This window comes from Vidua chalybeata, chromosome 2, assembly GCF_026979565.1.
Source record: "Vidua chalybeata isolate OUT-0048 chromosome 2, bVidCha1 merged haplotype, whole genome shotgun sequence".
Lineage (NCBI taxonomy): Eukaryota > Metazoa > Chordata > Aves > Passeriformes > Viduidae > Vidua > Vidua chalybeata.
The window spans coordinates 66,480,811-66,496,390 of record NC_071531.1 but is presented as its reverse complement, the minus strand read 5'-3'; the positions used below and the strand labels follow the sequence as shown (position 1 = coordinate 66,496,390).

General features: G+C 43.8%; 1 long non-coding RNA gene across 2 annotated transcripts; it reads left to right on the top strand.

Moving 5' to 3' along the window:
- The first annotated feature begins 8,445 nt into the window (after positions 1-8,445).
- LOC128784349 (uncharacterized) lies at positions 8,446-15,237 on the top strand. 2 transcript variants are annotated; one of them, XR_008429448.1, is made up of 2 exons: positions 8,446-9,183; positions 14,175-15,237. It is a non-coding gene; the product is annotated as an uncharacterized LOC128784349 (long non-coding RNA). The 2 variants fall into 2 exon arrangements; XR_008429449.1 differs by lacking the exon at positions 8,446-9,183 and adding an exon at positions 9,642-9,773.
- Positions 15,238-15,580: the final 343 nt, after the last annotated feature.

Below are 15,580 nucleotides of genomic sequence, written 5' to 3'. Positions count from 1 at the left end.
CTGAATAATTTATTTCCTTATATCTTTTGCTATTAATATTGTTGCTGTTACTGTTCCTTTTCTTTCCTCATTGCTCTTTACAGTAAATTTGTCTTATTTCAACCCATAAGCTTTGCCCTTTCTGCCTCTAATTGGAAGAGCAGAGGGGAAGGAAGCAGCACATGATTTTTTCCAGTGGGAGTACTAAATTGAGAATACCATTCCTAAACCAGGACACCGCTTTACAAGGCCAGGATTTACCCATCTTGTTGGCTCTGCCTTTCGATGCACAACCTGCTCTCAGAAGCAGCTCCCAATGTTTTGAATCACACCCTGTTAGTAATAATAGTGACCTAGCTTATTAAGACAACACTTCAAGTGTTCCAAGTTCTGCCTTTTACTCTTCCCTCACTTGTAAATGAAACTCAGAATCAACATTATCATTATTTTGCAGCCCCAAGAGGGACTGGAGCTGTGCTCGGTTCAGTTCTCTGCAGACACATGCTGAGAATCAGCCCCACACCATTGAATCTGTAGTTAGAGAGATGGGGATAAGGTCCAGAAAGCTATCTTAGAAAGCAAAAGGTTTAGTCCACAGTCAACTTGCAGAGCAGGAATAGAACCTAGGCCTCCTAGCTCTCTTTTCCTGGCTATTTAAAGCCATCTCTGTGTCTATCAGGTACTAATGGTAGCACATCATCACAGTCAGATTTATCTTAAAAAGGGAAACTGCCTGATCCAAAGATGCAGCTGAAGGGGAGCTCTTCAAGTCATCTGGTCCATATGTTTTCTCTGACACAAGATCAAGTCTACCAGGATGATACCCAACATGTTAGTATGATAGTTGTAAAACACCTCCAGTATCAAACACTTTATAACTTCCCAACATTACTGGATCTCATATTGGAACATTTTTTTTCCTGAAGGTCTATATTAAATAACCCATGTTAGTTAGAGAATAATCTAAACCCTGCACCTATGACCTAATTACTACCACAATAAATAAAGAATACAATTTTCACTGACATTTCTAAGTTGCAACTGTTTCTGGCACTTTTTTTCCCCTAGGCTCCAAGACAATGTGGTGGAATTAGCTACCATTTGCATTTTCAGCTGAAGCCTGGGAATTATTTGTCAAGGACTGTCCTTGAATGCTTTACTCCCAGAGTGAATTCAGTTGGATTTCATTTGAAAGACTAATTTATTTTTGACAATCAAAAAAATAGGAGTTGATGGTTCTCTCTGCTATGTCAGCAGTGAGAATGTGATTAGATGGCCTGGGTCCAGAAACTGTCCGTCCTTGATGACATCTGCCAAATTGACAAGCTCTGGTGCTCATAATTAAAAGCACCTTTCAGAGGGGGGCTGAAAATGGTATCCAAGCCTTGCTTACTCTTAGGATACAGCAGGAAAGCCTGTTAGGTGAAACTCGAGGGCTGAACCAACACTACTGAATGGTTGAGATGCTTTTGCACCCATTAGGAAGCCTCCAAGCATTTCCCTTTGTGTAGATCATTACCTCTAAATGAGTAAGAGGCAGCTGTAAGGGGAGGTGGGAGGTGCCCATCCATTTGGAAGCAGCAGCACCCTAACCACCTCCTAGTCACATCATCCAGGATTCCTCCCAGGAACCACACACTGCTACAGCAGCAGGGAAAGCCCAAAACAAAGTCCAGGCTTGGGACCCTCCATGTAGACCACATGAAAAGCTGTAGCCTCAAACTAAGATACACTGGGGAAAAGCTGGTTTTCTTGCCCCATCAAAACCCTTGTGGCAGTCTTGAGTGCAATCCTCTCAAGAAGGAACCTTTATGGGCTTTCCTCCACTGCTGAGTACAGGAATGGAGCATTCTGCATCCAAGTACTATTCCTTAAGGCACTTTTCCTCACCTACCCTGCAGAGGGTTCATTGAGCTCACACTTGCCCATATTCGAGGTGTGGCCACACCATTTCATTTAGCAAGTGAGGAAATACTGCATGATACACTCTGTGCATGATCTGCCATAACTGCAATACTTGTAGGAATAAAAAGATTATCCTCTGACAAATAAGTGTGATAAGTTAGAGAAGACTCTTTGTTCATCAAGACAGAAAGGAGAAGCCTTGTGTAGATAACAGAAAATCAAAGGAGAAGCCTTGTGTAGCTAACAGAAAACCACCAGACAGAAACTAGTTAGTATGTTGATTACTTAAGCTGGGTGTGTAATTAGAACTTAGGTGCATATGGAAAAAACCATTACAGGGCCGTGGACTTTCACCAAGGAAGAAGAGAGGAGCCTTCGTCAAACGACCACCAGAGAGTGGAAGACGACCCCCTAGCAACAGAGGGCACAAGCGCAGAGTACACCCAGAGATAATGCGGACACGGAAGAAAGAGAGTATAAAAAGACTGCGGGAAGGGGGAAACGGGGTGAGCCGTAGGCGGAGCGGAGACTCCCCGGCTGCACCCAGCGCTGTTTGCTTGCCATCGCTTGCTGTAATCAATAAATTTCTGATTGACTCTTGAAAGGCTGAACAAATTATTCGCCTCAATTTATAACAATCAGCAACATTTTGCCATCCCTCAGCATGCAGAATGAGATTTAAATCCCCATGAGTTATTCTCTGTGCTTGAGGAAACCATAGTGTTTTCACCTTTGTGGTAATAACATTGGTCAAATCCTGTCCAGCTCTATTTAAATGCATATGAAGCTTCCATGCAAGAGCACAGAGTTCTGGAAGCTATGCTGTGCTGGTTCTTCAAATAAGAGTGATTTCATCTTATTGTTTATTGACTTCAATTATACTTCATAGGCAACATGTCAGATAAAGGCATAAATTCTTATTGAAAAGAACTGCCACTCCAAAGTCATAACAAGAAAACCAAACCCAGACCAAGAGTTACAAGTGCCATAAATAGCAATCTCAAGAACATTTAGTAAAGCTGATGAACTAAATTAGTAAAGGATAAAGCAAGCTCATGCTTCATTATAGCAGCGCCTGTGTAATGTTCTCACACTCCCAACAAGCTGAAGGACAGTGGCCTTCAGGTATTAGCAAAATTTTGTGTTTCATCCCTAGTTACTCAGCAAGAGAAGCTCCCTTATGATGTGGCACTGCTGTCCCCACTTTGCTAAGGGCTGCAGAACTTGGAAAAAACCCAAGGTAAATAGGAATGCAGCCTCAGGCTGTGTTCCCCTTAACTGAAAACACTTCAAGGGCTGCTTTAATATGCTCCCTTCAGAACAACAAAAGGCTCTCTAGCCCTCAGCTGACTTCCAAGTAAAATGAAAGCATTGAAGGATCCTGTAGGAGGACAGCGTGGTGTATTTCTACAACATAATTTATTTCCACAGTAGTATCCTTAAAAATATTCATCCTTTTCATTAGGTGAGAGCTGCAAAATGGAAACATCTTTTGAAAGATAATTTCTACTTTTTTTTTTTTTTTGCCCTCTCCTAAAATAAAGGGGTTTAGATCTCCAGTCTTCAAATGGCATATCATAGGGGGGGGAAAAGAAAGAAAAGGGGGAAAAAATTAATTATGTGGGGGAAAATTATTTTTTTCTACTGATGCTCCCAGGAATCCCCCAAAGCAGTGGTTGTTGTCAGTCTGGGAAATGTAAGTGCTGCTTAAAAGAAAAAAGGTATTATGGAGAACCTAGTGGTAGCAAAAGGTGCCAAATACTCCTGGCAGCAAAAGCTCCAGACAAATAAGTGACAGGGTGCAGGGTGTTGATACACAATGTACAAGTGAGGAGACTGTATACACAGGTGACCTGTTAAAAAGGTTAGAAGAAAGGGCTGCTGTTAAAATAAGTGGTCTTCACCCAAATTCTTTGCACTGACAGGTCATTCAAATCACTTTGCCCTGTACTAGAGATGCACAGGAGGGGTCTTAAGTGAACTTACCTGCAAAGCCAGAGGAGGCACTGACACAAGTGCCATAATAATGAAGACACGATGGAAAAACAGAAAATAAAAGGGAGGGTGCGGAAGAATCAAGAGATTCCCCAGTCTCTTCCCTGACCTGAAGCCTGTGCCCAGCAAGCCACCCAGTCACAATGGTGCTAGTTAAGCTTCAGAGGTGACACGCAGCTGCTGAGCAGGGGAAATTAGGAAATTCTGCAGTGCTCAAGGGTGAAAACGTATGAGGAGCCAGCACAGGAAGAAAGCTAAAGATAACTTTGCTCACTGTTAAAGGCAACTGCATTCACTACTGATAGTTCTTATCTGGGCAAAGCAGACTTGGCCCAAACTTCAGAGACAAATTTGCAGAGAAATCTCACCACACCTTAGGGGACAATGCAAAAGATAGGAGATGGCACTCAATTCTGAATCAGTGCCCAGGAGTGGCATAGATATTAGGGGCACACAGAGGAGAGATGAATAGAATTGGCTATGAACACATTATTTTAAAAAAAGAGAGATAAGCCAGAGCTCTACTAGACTGAGCTGCAACTGTTTCATGAAACAAAGACAGGAGATTTCTATCCTGTGGAAAGTACAGGCAGCTCAGGTTCACCTCCCCCCACAAAATAGAGACTAAATTTGAGTGCAATAACAGATTACCCAAAGCATTAGATTCTTCTTTGTTAATTACTTCAGAAAATTTAGTATCACAGGACCTTGACTACAAACAGCTTCTTCTGTGTCTCTTATACAGGAGATTTACTAACAGACAGCTCCATGCATCCCTAAACAAAAGAAATTCAGGTAGGTGTCTTTAAGGAAGCACAAAGGATAAAAATCAGTCCCATGAACAACAAGGAGCCCAGGAATGCTACAGGACTTTGATTTTCTCTGCCTTCATCCAGAAATGCTGGACCCACCTTCTCACTCATCATCCTGGTACTAGAAGGCATTGTGCAAATAGGGCTTAATTTCATAGCACTGCGAGGAGTCCTGGTGCTATTCAGAGGTGATGCAGCAGCCATATCCGCTAGGATTTGCCATGTCAGACACTTCACAGCACCTACTCGAGGAGATCTAGCACCTCTCCCAAAAATTCAGTAATTGTGGCTTTTAAGGTTTAAGAAAGAAGTATTTCTACTGCTTCCCCTACAAACCTATCAAAGTAATACATCTTACTACCAGGAAATATTATGCAGGAAAATGAAGGCAAACAAATTTATAAATCGCATTAGTGGGATGACTACGCTATCTCTTCAACAGCCTTCAATATTGTTTTCAAAAGACAGTCATCCAAATGCCAAAACTGAATTAGCACTAAGTGGCTTCTCATTGGGAATTTCCATACAGAGGTGCCAAGCACTGACCAAGATGAGAACCATGCTTTTCTCTCCCTTGTTGGCATAGGGCATCATCAGGTATGATAAACCTGGTTTTTAAGTTTCCCCAAAGCCTTACATCCCAAAGACAAGATTCCTATTTTCTATAAACACTGACTTGGATCAGAGGGTTTTAAAGAGCACGTTATTAGAACAGGCAGTTTCAAAATCCAAATGAAAATATAAGCTCAGTTGTTTAGAAACTGGGATTTAGTTCACGCTGTTCCCAATGCTTAAATATTTCTTTCCTGTAAACTAACAAAGCCACATGTCTTTTAAGATATGAAAAAAAATAAGACCCATTTGTACAGCACTTCCAGGGAGATAACTGAGCCTGGAGCTTTGTGACGTCAAGGGCAGCTACTGATGTCTCCCAGAGGTGTGATGCCACCGTGTCAGTTTTTGCAGAGCTGACTGGCTCCATGGGATACCAGCTCAGTTCACAGCCATGATGGATGGTGCTCCTGCTCCAGCACCTCCAGGCTGCCAGCTGGCTCAGAAATCACATATACACGTGTGGAACTCAACCATTCTTCTGCCTCCACTGAACACACCTTCTTCACACCTCATTTACTACACAAAGACTTCAACCACCAGCAAAGCTTTTTTTGATTTCCAAATCTGTTCATAATTGTTTCTGCAATCCAGGAAGCCAAGCCACTGCACTGCTGGCAGTCCATGGCAGGGGCAGACTTGGACACACAGGCTGGATCCTTTGCTTGCATGCAAGGCTAGAGGCTTGACCTCATTCATAGCATGGGACAGAGAAGAGAGACGAGACATCTTTGTCAGCTTCAGCAGTGGTTTTCTCAGCTTGATTCTGGTACTGCCCTGGATGACTTTGAAAGGGAGGTGGGTGCTACTTTCCCATAAGGCTCCCATAGTACAGGGTATCCAATGAGTAGATTTGGAAGAGTGTACCCTCAGTACAAAAAGGCCTTCAGAAAGAAAATATCAAGGAGGGGAAATATTTCAAATATGCAATTTTACATATGTTGAGAAGCAGCAAGGGTACTAGTGTATGATTTGTGCATCAACTCCAAATATCCCATGGGTGCCCTGGTTATTAAAGGTTTTATCCACTCAGTTATTAGCAATTATGTCTTCCAAGAGCAAAAAGGTATCAGGAAATACATTGTTGCCTTGTAAAGAAGTGAGGCTTCTATTCCTTATTAAATCATTTCACAGGTCTAAGAGTCCTTGGGGACCTTCAGGGGGTACATTGGTTTTAGCCAGCTTCTGTCCAGAACGTGCCTCCACAAACAAGCTACCCAAGAAACCAGCATACAACTCATTACAAATGCTGTTATCTACAGTCAGCATAGCAGATGTTATTCCATGAGATTTCAGGCAACTTACTGAAGTCTAACTGATCACAAAGTGCATTAGCAAGTCAATATATCCTTATCAGTAGTGAATATAACAGCATTAAAAATGCTTTTCCAAAAAGACAGAGAACCCACAAAATATATATGAGCTTAGCACAATTGATGATTTGATAATTTCACATAAGGATTTTGCTAGAACTGCAGAGCTTTGGGTGCTAACTTAAAATACATTAATAATACACATTAAAATAAAACTAGCACAGCTAGGCAGGCCTGCAGTAATTGCTGCTGAAATTACAGATATGACTAACAGTATTTTTATTACATGTCATGCTGCCCGGGTAGCAAACGCTCCCCCAGCTTGAGAGGTGAGATTAATCAATCAAAAATCTCATCTTCGGCTTTCCATTTTTTTTTATTTCCAAAACAGTCTGCTCCTGGAAAGGACATCTTTCAAAAATTCACCAATGCATACTATACTTAGTTCTCAAGAAAGGATGTGAAGTGAAGCAGAGCTAGTATCCTAAACCAGATATTCTAACCTGAACAAGGTTGCAGCATTAGGCATTGATCATAGAACAGATTTCCCCTTGGATACCCAAGATCTGACCATAGTTAGGAACAGCTGCACACCAAGAAAGAACTGTAGATCCCACAAGAACAAGAGGAGCCTCCACTGGTGATCTTTCAAACTTATTTTCCTTGAAGAGCAGCCACAGGACACTCATTAAGTGCTTACACATCCCACCCACTAACAAGAGACAGACTCACGACAATACATATTCATGTTATATAGGTACTTATTAGCAGATGACAACCACAAGAAGCAGAAAAACATCACAGACAACTTTCACATGCCCCACACACTTGGTGGCTTTACATGGCTTTAGCTTCAGCCAGCACTACATTGCCGAACCTGTCAGCAATGCAGCAGCTTAGTTCAGCTGCACAGCCTCACAAATCTTCAATGAGGACTTGAAAGCAAGAGGCTGCATTGTGGAAGGAGTTGATGGCCTCATTTGATTCACCCACAGAAAGCCATCTGCCTTCCAGGGACTGCATGAGACAGCAGCTGGCAGCATCAATACTTTTTGTCCCCTATGTGATGCAAACACTTAGTTCTATTGCTATTTTTCCCTGTTTCCCCCACAAGCTCTTCCTTCTCCACGTGCCACAGAGCAGGTTTGTTTTCCCCACAGCTAGATGAACTCACTTGAACAGGGAAACTGAATTCCACCACCACACTGTGCTAAATGCTCCCCTGGCTCTAGGGAGGAATGTGTACCTTCTACATAAACAAGCTGAAGCTACTTTTAATCAGCTACACTTGGATTCTTCAGCATCCTATGGTAATCACAAAGAACTCCACATCACCACCAGAGCAGGTAAATAACTACTCAGACATTCATAAAAGTGCCCCACCTGAGGCAAAGCCTGCATTACAATGCAGTCATAGCAGGAAAACCCCAAGGCAGGTATCCCCTGACATGGAGGGTATTGCTCCTTTTACTGCCCTTTTCTTGGGTAAGGCTCTTAACCTGCTCTGTTTCATTACACACAGACTGAAATTTGCGCACAAAAATTAGTAGGTCATAGAAATGAGAAGCTAATTCATGGAAATGTGTGTGCTGAACGCAACTCACTTTTCTCTTTTTAAGCACATTTTGTATGCAGCACAGGGACAGCCTCATTACTGAGAGAATCAAGATGAACTGATTTAATATTTCATAGCTGTAGTTACAGTAAATGTGTTGTTATTGGTGAGATAGAAATTGAGGTCAGCCAATGACACGCTGGGGTATTTTTGCAGACGGGCAGTTTACAGTCCTATTTTTAACCACCTTTGGGGGCTACAGTTCAGTCTGTGATAAACTGTGGTAACTTGTTTGTTCATCAAAAGAATTGGAATATTAAAGGAGGAAATATAAAAATTAAAGTATGATTAATCACCATATAGGGAGCTTTTTGTAGCTTTTTTGCAGACACAGGCTAAGGATGTCGGGGGATGGCCGGAGCTGATTATGAAATCAGCGACCACCAGGCAACGGCCACCGGACTAGACAACGTAGGAGTACTCCGGGTATGCCCATCACTGTCTGGAGCCGATTGTGAAATCAGGGATCACCTGCCTCGACACAACGCAGACACGACGCAGAGAGATGCTCAAGCTACGCACACTGCTATCGCAAAAGACACGAATGAAGAAACCTCCAAGAAACTATAAAAAGAAACTGAATAAGGGAGTGGGGTGTGGGGCACTGCAGTGTGGGACACTGCAGGAGGGGCGGTTAGGAGACCCCTACCCACCCAGCGCTGTTTTGCTTGCTACTGCTTGCTGTAATTAATAAAATTCTAATTGACCTTAAAAAGGCTGAATCAAATTATTCGCCTCAATTTATCACAATTTGGTGCCGTGACTCGGATAAAGGAAACCCGGGAGGGAGGCCCCACTAGGGTGAGGCGCCCCACCGCCTTTTTGCGGTGGACCTAAGGGGGGGCTTCCTCCTTGGGCCTTTACCGACGAACCTAAAACTCAGTAGCAAGCAAAGGTACCCCCGTTAATCTTTGTGCACGAAGAACCGCGGAAGAGTGAACACGCAGGAAGCGTAAGTAGCCCCCAGTGGGTGGTGGGCCTCTTTTCCCGGTGGGTGGTGGGCCTCCTTTTTCCAGGGTTGATTAAAACCTGCTGGATTGAGGGATTAATATTCCAAGAGCATCCAGGGTTGATTCAAACCTGCTGGATTGAGGGACTAATGTTCCAAGAGCATCCAGGGTTGGGGACGTAGGAGGGGGGGAGCTGCACCCCGCTCGGCGTCGAGTTACCCTCGGTGGGGAGGCTCCTGGGTTAGGAGGAGAGCAAGCGGGCCTAACCCAGACGCGGAGGTGGACGGCGTCAAAGTTCCTGGGGCGGGGGATCCCCGGAGAAACTTCCCCAAGTTTCGGCTTACTAATTTAGTATAAGTGTATGTGCTCAGTGGGCCCCGTACAAGCGGGCTCCGGAATGCGTGTGCGTGTGAAAAAGACGGTGGGCCCCGTACAAGCGGGCTCCGGAGTGCATGTGGAAGGGACAAAGCCTCGACCCTGGAAATGGGGTCTTTAAGAGTCGTTTAGGGGTGTGTAGTCCCGGAGTGATTGAGGTGAATAAGAAGACACACAGGGCGAAGCCCCGGTTGAGAAACAGAGGCGCCGGAAAGACGTGAGTAGTCCGGTCCGCTCGGTCGCTCGGTCAGGGGTGGGAGTCCTGGAGTGTAGCAAATGCGAACGTGTGTGTGAGAGGGGAACTGGCAGCTCAGATTCCCCAAGTGAGTGTGGACCCCATAGTAGTGCGTTTCCCATATCCGGCGACGGAGTGGGCCACGAATTGGGGGAAGCGACTGTCGTATTGTTTGTGTTGAGTGTGAGAAGGCACTCTAGAAGATGGGTCAGAGAAAAAGTAAATCTGCTGAACCCATGGGTGGGAGAATCTCGGTAAAACTTCCACTAGGCTTAACGGTAGAGTATTGGGATGCCTTTCCTTCTAGAAAAGGAAAAGATAAGGTTAAAATGATCCATTATTGTATGGAAATTTGGGGAGGTAAACAAATAAGGGGAGACCAACTATATTGGCCCGTATTTGGGTTGTTTGAGGATTGGATCTGTCAAGCTCTAAATATATATGTTAACTCCAAAGAGCCCTTTAACCAAGAGGAGAGCGAATATGCAGCTCTTTGGATAGTGGGAGAGATTGAAGAAAGCTTTCCAGTTGTATTCAGGGGTGGACCCCAATACCCCAGAAGGGGAGACACTTTTGAAGGTGCATTTTGTAGTCAATTCTTGGGTAGACATTCGGAAGAAGTTGGAGAAATTAGAAGGATGGCAGGCGAGAGGATTGGATGAGTTGTTGTGAGAGGCTCAAAAGGTGTGTGTTGGGAGAGAGGATGAGAGTTTTAAAAAGCAGTCTGGAATCGTGTTAGCAGCAGTAGGGGGGGACAACAGAATCCCCAAAGGGGAACTGGAGGTCAGTCCAGAGGTCGGACTGACGTCCAGCGAAGTTGGTTTGAAGGGAAGTCGAGAGGTGGAGAGAGCATTGTTTGTTTCTATTGTGGGAAGAAGGGACACATGAGGAGAGAGTGTCGGCAGAAGATTGCTGATGAGGAACAGTTCAAAGAAGATTAGGGGGGTCGGGGGCTCTATCTGCTGGGGACAAGAGAAAGAACAGAGCCCCTGGTAAAATTAAAAATAGGTCCCCAGCAACGAGAATATGAGTTCCTTGTGGACTCAGGGGCGGAGAGATCAACCGTCCAGACCCTTCCCCAAGGGTGTAAGATTTCACCTGAGATAATACAGGTGATTGGGGCCAAAGGGGAACCCTTTGGAGTACCTGTAATTAAGGATGTACTCTTAGAAAGTGATTCTAAATTAGGAATTGGGTCATTTTTACTAGTTCCAGAAGCAGATTAAAACTATATCCTCTCTGAGTTGAAGACGAGAAAAAGATTAACCCAGAAGTTTGGTATACCCCCGACAGTGTGGGGAAATTAAATATTGAACCCTTTGAGGTAACTATCAGGAACCCAGAAATCCCTGTCAGGATTCGGCAATATCCCATACCCAAAGAGGGGAGGGAAGGACTAAAAACAGAAATAAAGAGACTTTTGGAAAAGGGACTTTTAGAACCCTGTATGTCCCCTTTCAATACCCCCATCCTGCCAGTAAAGAAACCGAATGGCAGTTACAGATTGGTGCATGACTTGCGGGAAATTAATAAAAGAACAGTTGAAAGATTCCCGGTCGTAGCCAATCCACATACTATTTTAAGCCAACTTGGCCCAGAAAACCAGTGGTATAGTGTAATAGATCTTAAAGATGCTTTTTGGGCCTGTCCCCTTAAGGAAACCTCTAGAGATTATTTTGCTTTTGAATGGGAAGACCCGGATACACATAGAAAACAACAACTGAGGTGGACTGTCCTTCCCCAGGGGTTTACCGAATCCCCAAATTTATTTGGGCAAGCTCTGGAACAAATATTGGCAGAATATTCACAGGGGAAGGGGATTGTGCTTCTACAATATGTAGATGATTTATTAATTGCAGGGAAAGAAGAAGAAAGAGTAAGGGAAGAAACTATAAAACTCCTAAATTATTTAAGCCTTAAGGGACTCAAAGTTTCAAAGTCGAAATTACAATTTGTGGAAGAGGAAGTTAAATACCTCGGACACTGGCTGACTCAGGGGACTAAGAAATTGGATACTGATAGAGTCCAAGGAATACTTTCCCTGGAAGCCCCAAAAACTAAAAGGCAGGTTCGGCAGTTACTGGGACTTTTTGGGTATTGCAGACAATGGATTGAAAATTTTAGTGGGAAAGTTAAATTTCTGTATGAAAAATTAACAACAGACGGGCTATTAAAGTGGAGCCCTGAGGATGAGACCCGGTTAAAATCATTAAAAACTGAACTGGTCAATGCCCCGGTTCTCAGCCTCCCGGATCTAAAAAGACCATTCTTTTTATTCATTAATGTCAATGAAGGGGTGGCATACGGGGTGTTAGCCCAGGAATGGGCTGGAGGAAAAAAACCAGTGGCATATCTTTCAAAGCTTCTCGACCCTGTTAGCCGAGGGTGGCCTGCCTGTCTGCAATCGATAGTGGCTGCTGCCCTTTTGGTAGAAGAAGCAGGAAAGATAACTTTTGGGAGTGAACTGAAGGTTTTATCTCCTCATAACATTCGTGGAGTACTACAACAAAAAGCAGATAAATGGATAACAGATGCCAGACTCCTAAAGTATGAAGGCATCCTAATTTCTTCTCCTAGGTTAAGTATTGAAACCACAAGCTTACAAAATCCAGCCCAGTTTCTATATGGGGAACCAGTTGTGGGACTAACTCATGATTGTCTTTTGCAAATAGAGGAACAAACAAAAATAAGACCAGACCTCGAAGAGGAGGAATTAGAGGAAGGATATCGGTATTATGTAGATGGGTCCTCTCGGGTCCTTGAAGGGAAAAGGAAATCTGGGTATGCTATTGTGGATGGGAAAATTTTTAAGAAAATAGAATCTGGTCCTCTTAGCCCCAGCTGGTCAGCACAAGCATGTGAATTGTATGCAGTACTCAGAGCTTTAGAACTACTAAAAGGAAAAGTTGGGACCATTTATACTGATTCAAAATATGCTTATGGGGTGGTTCATACATTTGGTAAAATCTGGGAAGAAAGGGGTCTTATCAATTCACAGGGAAGGGGGTTGATACATGGGGAATTAATTCTGAAAGTGCTCCAGGCCTTGAGAGGTCCGGAAAGAATAGCTATTGTTCATGTAAAAGGACATCAAATGGGGATGGGAAACTCAGTACGGGGAAATAACTTAGCCGACCAGGAGGCGAGAAAGGCAGCTCTAATGAATTTAAAACCATATAAGGGGGGGGTCACACAAAGGAAAGATTGCTCCACTTGTGGAGCTGACTTAGAGGAAGAACCATGTTGGGCTTGCTGGGATGCATACGGGATTGATTCGATACAGTGTGCCTGTGATAACCCCCAAGACAAACATTGCCGGTTCCATGAACCCATTAACCATGTGTTAGCCTTCACGGTACAGGAAAAACAAAAATTAAACCAAATGGGGGTGAAGGAAAAAGAGGGAGGCAAGTGGATACTACTGGATGGGCGGGAGGTACTCCCAAAAGGAATGGCAATAAGGGTCCTGCAAGCAATTCATGAGAAAACCCACTGGGGAACTCAAGCCCTGGTTGACCAATTTGCAATTAAATATATGTGTATAGGGGTCTATAATCTTGCAAAACAGGTAGCCCAACAATGTTTAACCTGTCAAAGAATAAATAAACAACAATTAATAGAAAGACCAATGGGCGGAAGGGAACTGGCACAACGACCCTTTTCACATATACAAATAGATTTTACAGAATTTCCAAAAGTGGGGAGGTATAAATATCTATTGGTACTGGTAGACCACTTAACCCATTACGTGGAAGCTTATCCTATGGCCCGAGCTACTTCGAACACTGTGGTAAAAGTATTATTAGAGCAAATTATCCCCCGGTATGGATTAATTGAGTGTTTAGACTCAGACCGGGGACCCCATTACACCTCTAAAATTGCAAAAGATGTCCTGACAGCTTTGGGGACTCAATGGAAATATCACACCCCATGGCATCCACAGAGCTTGGGGAGGGTGGAAAGAATGAATGGAGAAAAAAAAAAAAAAAAAAACAAAAAAAAAAAAAACCAACTCACAAAGTAAAATGCTAGAAACAAAAATGTCATGGGTTAAGTGCCTACCTCTTGCCTTATTGAACATTCGAACTCAACCCCGAACTGATGTGGGAATCTCCCCATTTGAAATGCTATTTGGAATGCCTTATGATATGGAAGCCCCCACAGATCACCCCTGCCTAAAAGATTCTCATATTAAATTCTACATTACCCAAATTATGAGCAGAAGGCAGTAATTGAGGAAGAAAGGAGTATTGGCACAGAGACCACCTCTGGATATCACAATCCATAAGATAAAACCAGGGGATCAAGTACTTATTAAGTCTTGGAAGGAAGATTCCTTAACTCCATGTGGGGAAGGTCCTTTTCTTGTTTTGCTTACCACAGAAACGGCAGTCAGGACGGCCGAAAAGGGGTGGACTCACGCCAGCCGAGTGAAAGGCCCGGTTGCCACAAATAACCAGTGAAGAGTGACTAGCCAGCCTGGGAACTTGAAAGTGACTCTTAAGAAAAACTAATGAACTCTGTGGACATTATCCAAATCAACCATAAGGGGAAGCAAAGGGATACAATTACAAAAGACTATATAGTGATTTGTAATAAGGAAGGTTGTGGAGATTGTTACCCTTTTGTGTGCTTTATATGTAAAATTTGCCAAGAACGGTGGTGGGTCCATTGCCAGAGGGGAAGACCACCAATTGGGGTTTGTACTGAGTGCTATAAAACTCAGCGAAAACTAACTGAAACTGTGCTAAGGATAGGAGAATTGGAAAATCAGTGGGTCAGTTTTGGATCTGAGTGGTGGGAAATATTCTTGTTTTCATACTAACGAGCCCACTTCATTTGCTGCTCAGATAATAAAAGGGTGTTGTCGAAAGGAACTGAAGGGGATTCCTTGCAATCCACCTCTGGTCAAAGATAAGAACTGGGAACAGTACAAGGCTAGGCAGGAGCGGAAAAGGGGACGCTCAGGCGAGTACTGCTGCTGCCGAGAAGATGGTTTACCTCGCGGCTCGAAGCACCCGAGTCGGCGAGCGAGGCAGAGAGGAAAAGGCCAAGCCCCCTCTAAGTGGAACAATGCTGAAATGCTCCAACTATTGCCAGCCGAGTACTAGGATCCCTCAAAGGACCAGTCTAAGTGCCTCCGAAACACCAAGGGAGCAGCAAGCCAAAAAGGGGAAAACAGGATATTACGTAACAAAAACAAGGCTAGGACTCCACCCTTATTGGCAAATTATTAGTTTTCTATCGCTCTGTCCTAATGGTGTTTCTAGTCAGAACAATGCTGAACACTTTACTTCTAGCCTACGAAGCAGCAAAGCGATTTGATGAACAAAATGGTAAAAGAGAAAATGGGGGATTGTGATAAACTGTGGTAACTTGTTTGTTCATCAAAAGAATTGGAATATTAAAGGAGGAAATATAAAAATTAAAGTATGATTAATCACCATATAGGGAGCTTTTTGTAGCTTTTTTGCAGACACAGGCTAAGGATGTCGGGGGATGGCCGGAGCTGATTATGAAATCAGCGACCACCAGGCAACGGCCACCGGACTAGACAACGTAGGAGTACTCCGGGTATGCCCATCACTGTCTGGAGCCGATTGTGAAATCAGGGATCACCTGCCTCGACACAACGCAGACACGACGCAGAGAGATGCTCAAGCTACGCACACTGCTATCGCAAAAGACACGAATGAAGAAACCTCCAAGAAACTATAAAAAGAAACTGAATAAGGGAGTGGGGTGTGGGGCACTGCAGTGTGGGACACTGCAGGAGGGGCGGTTAGGAG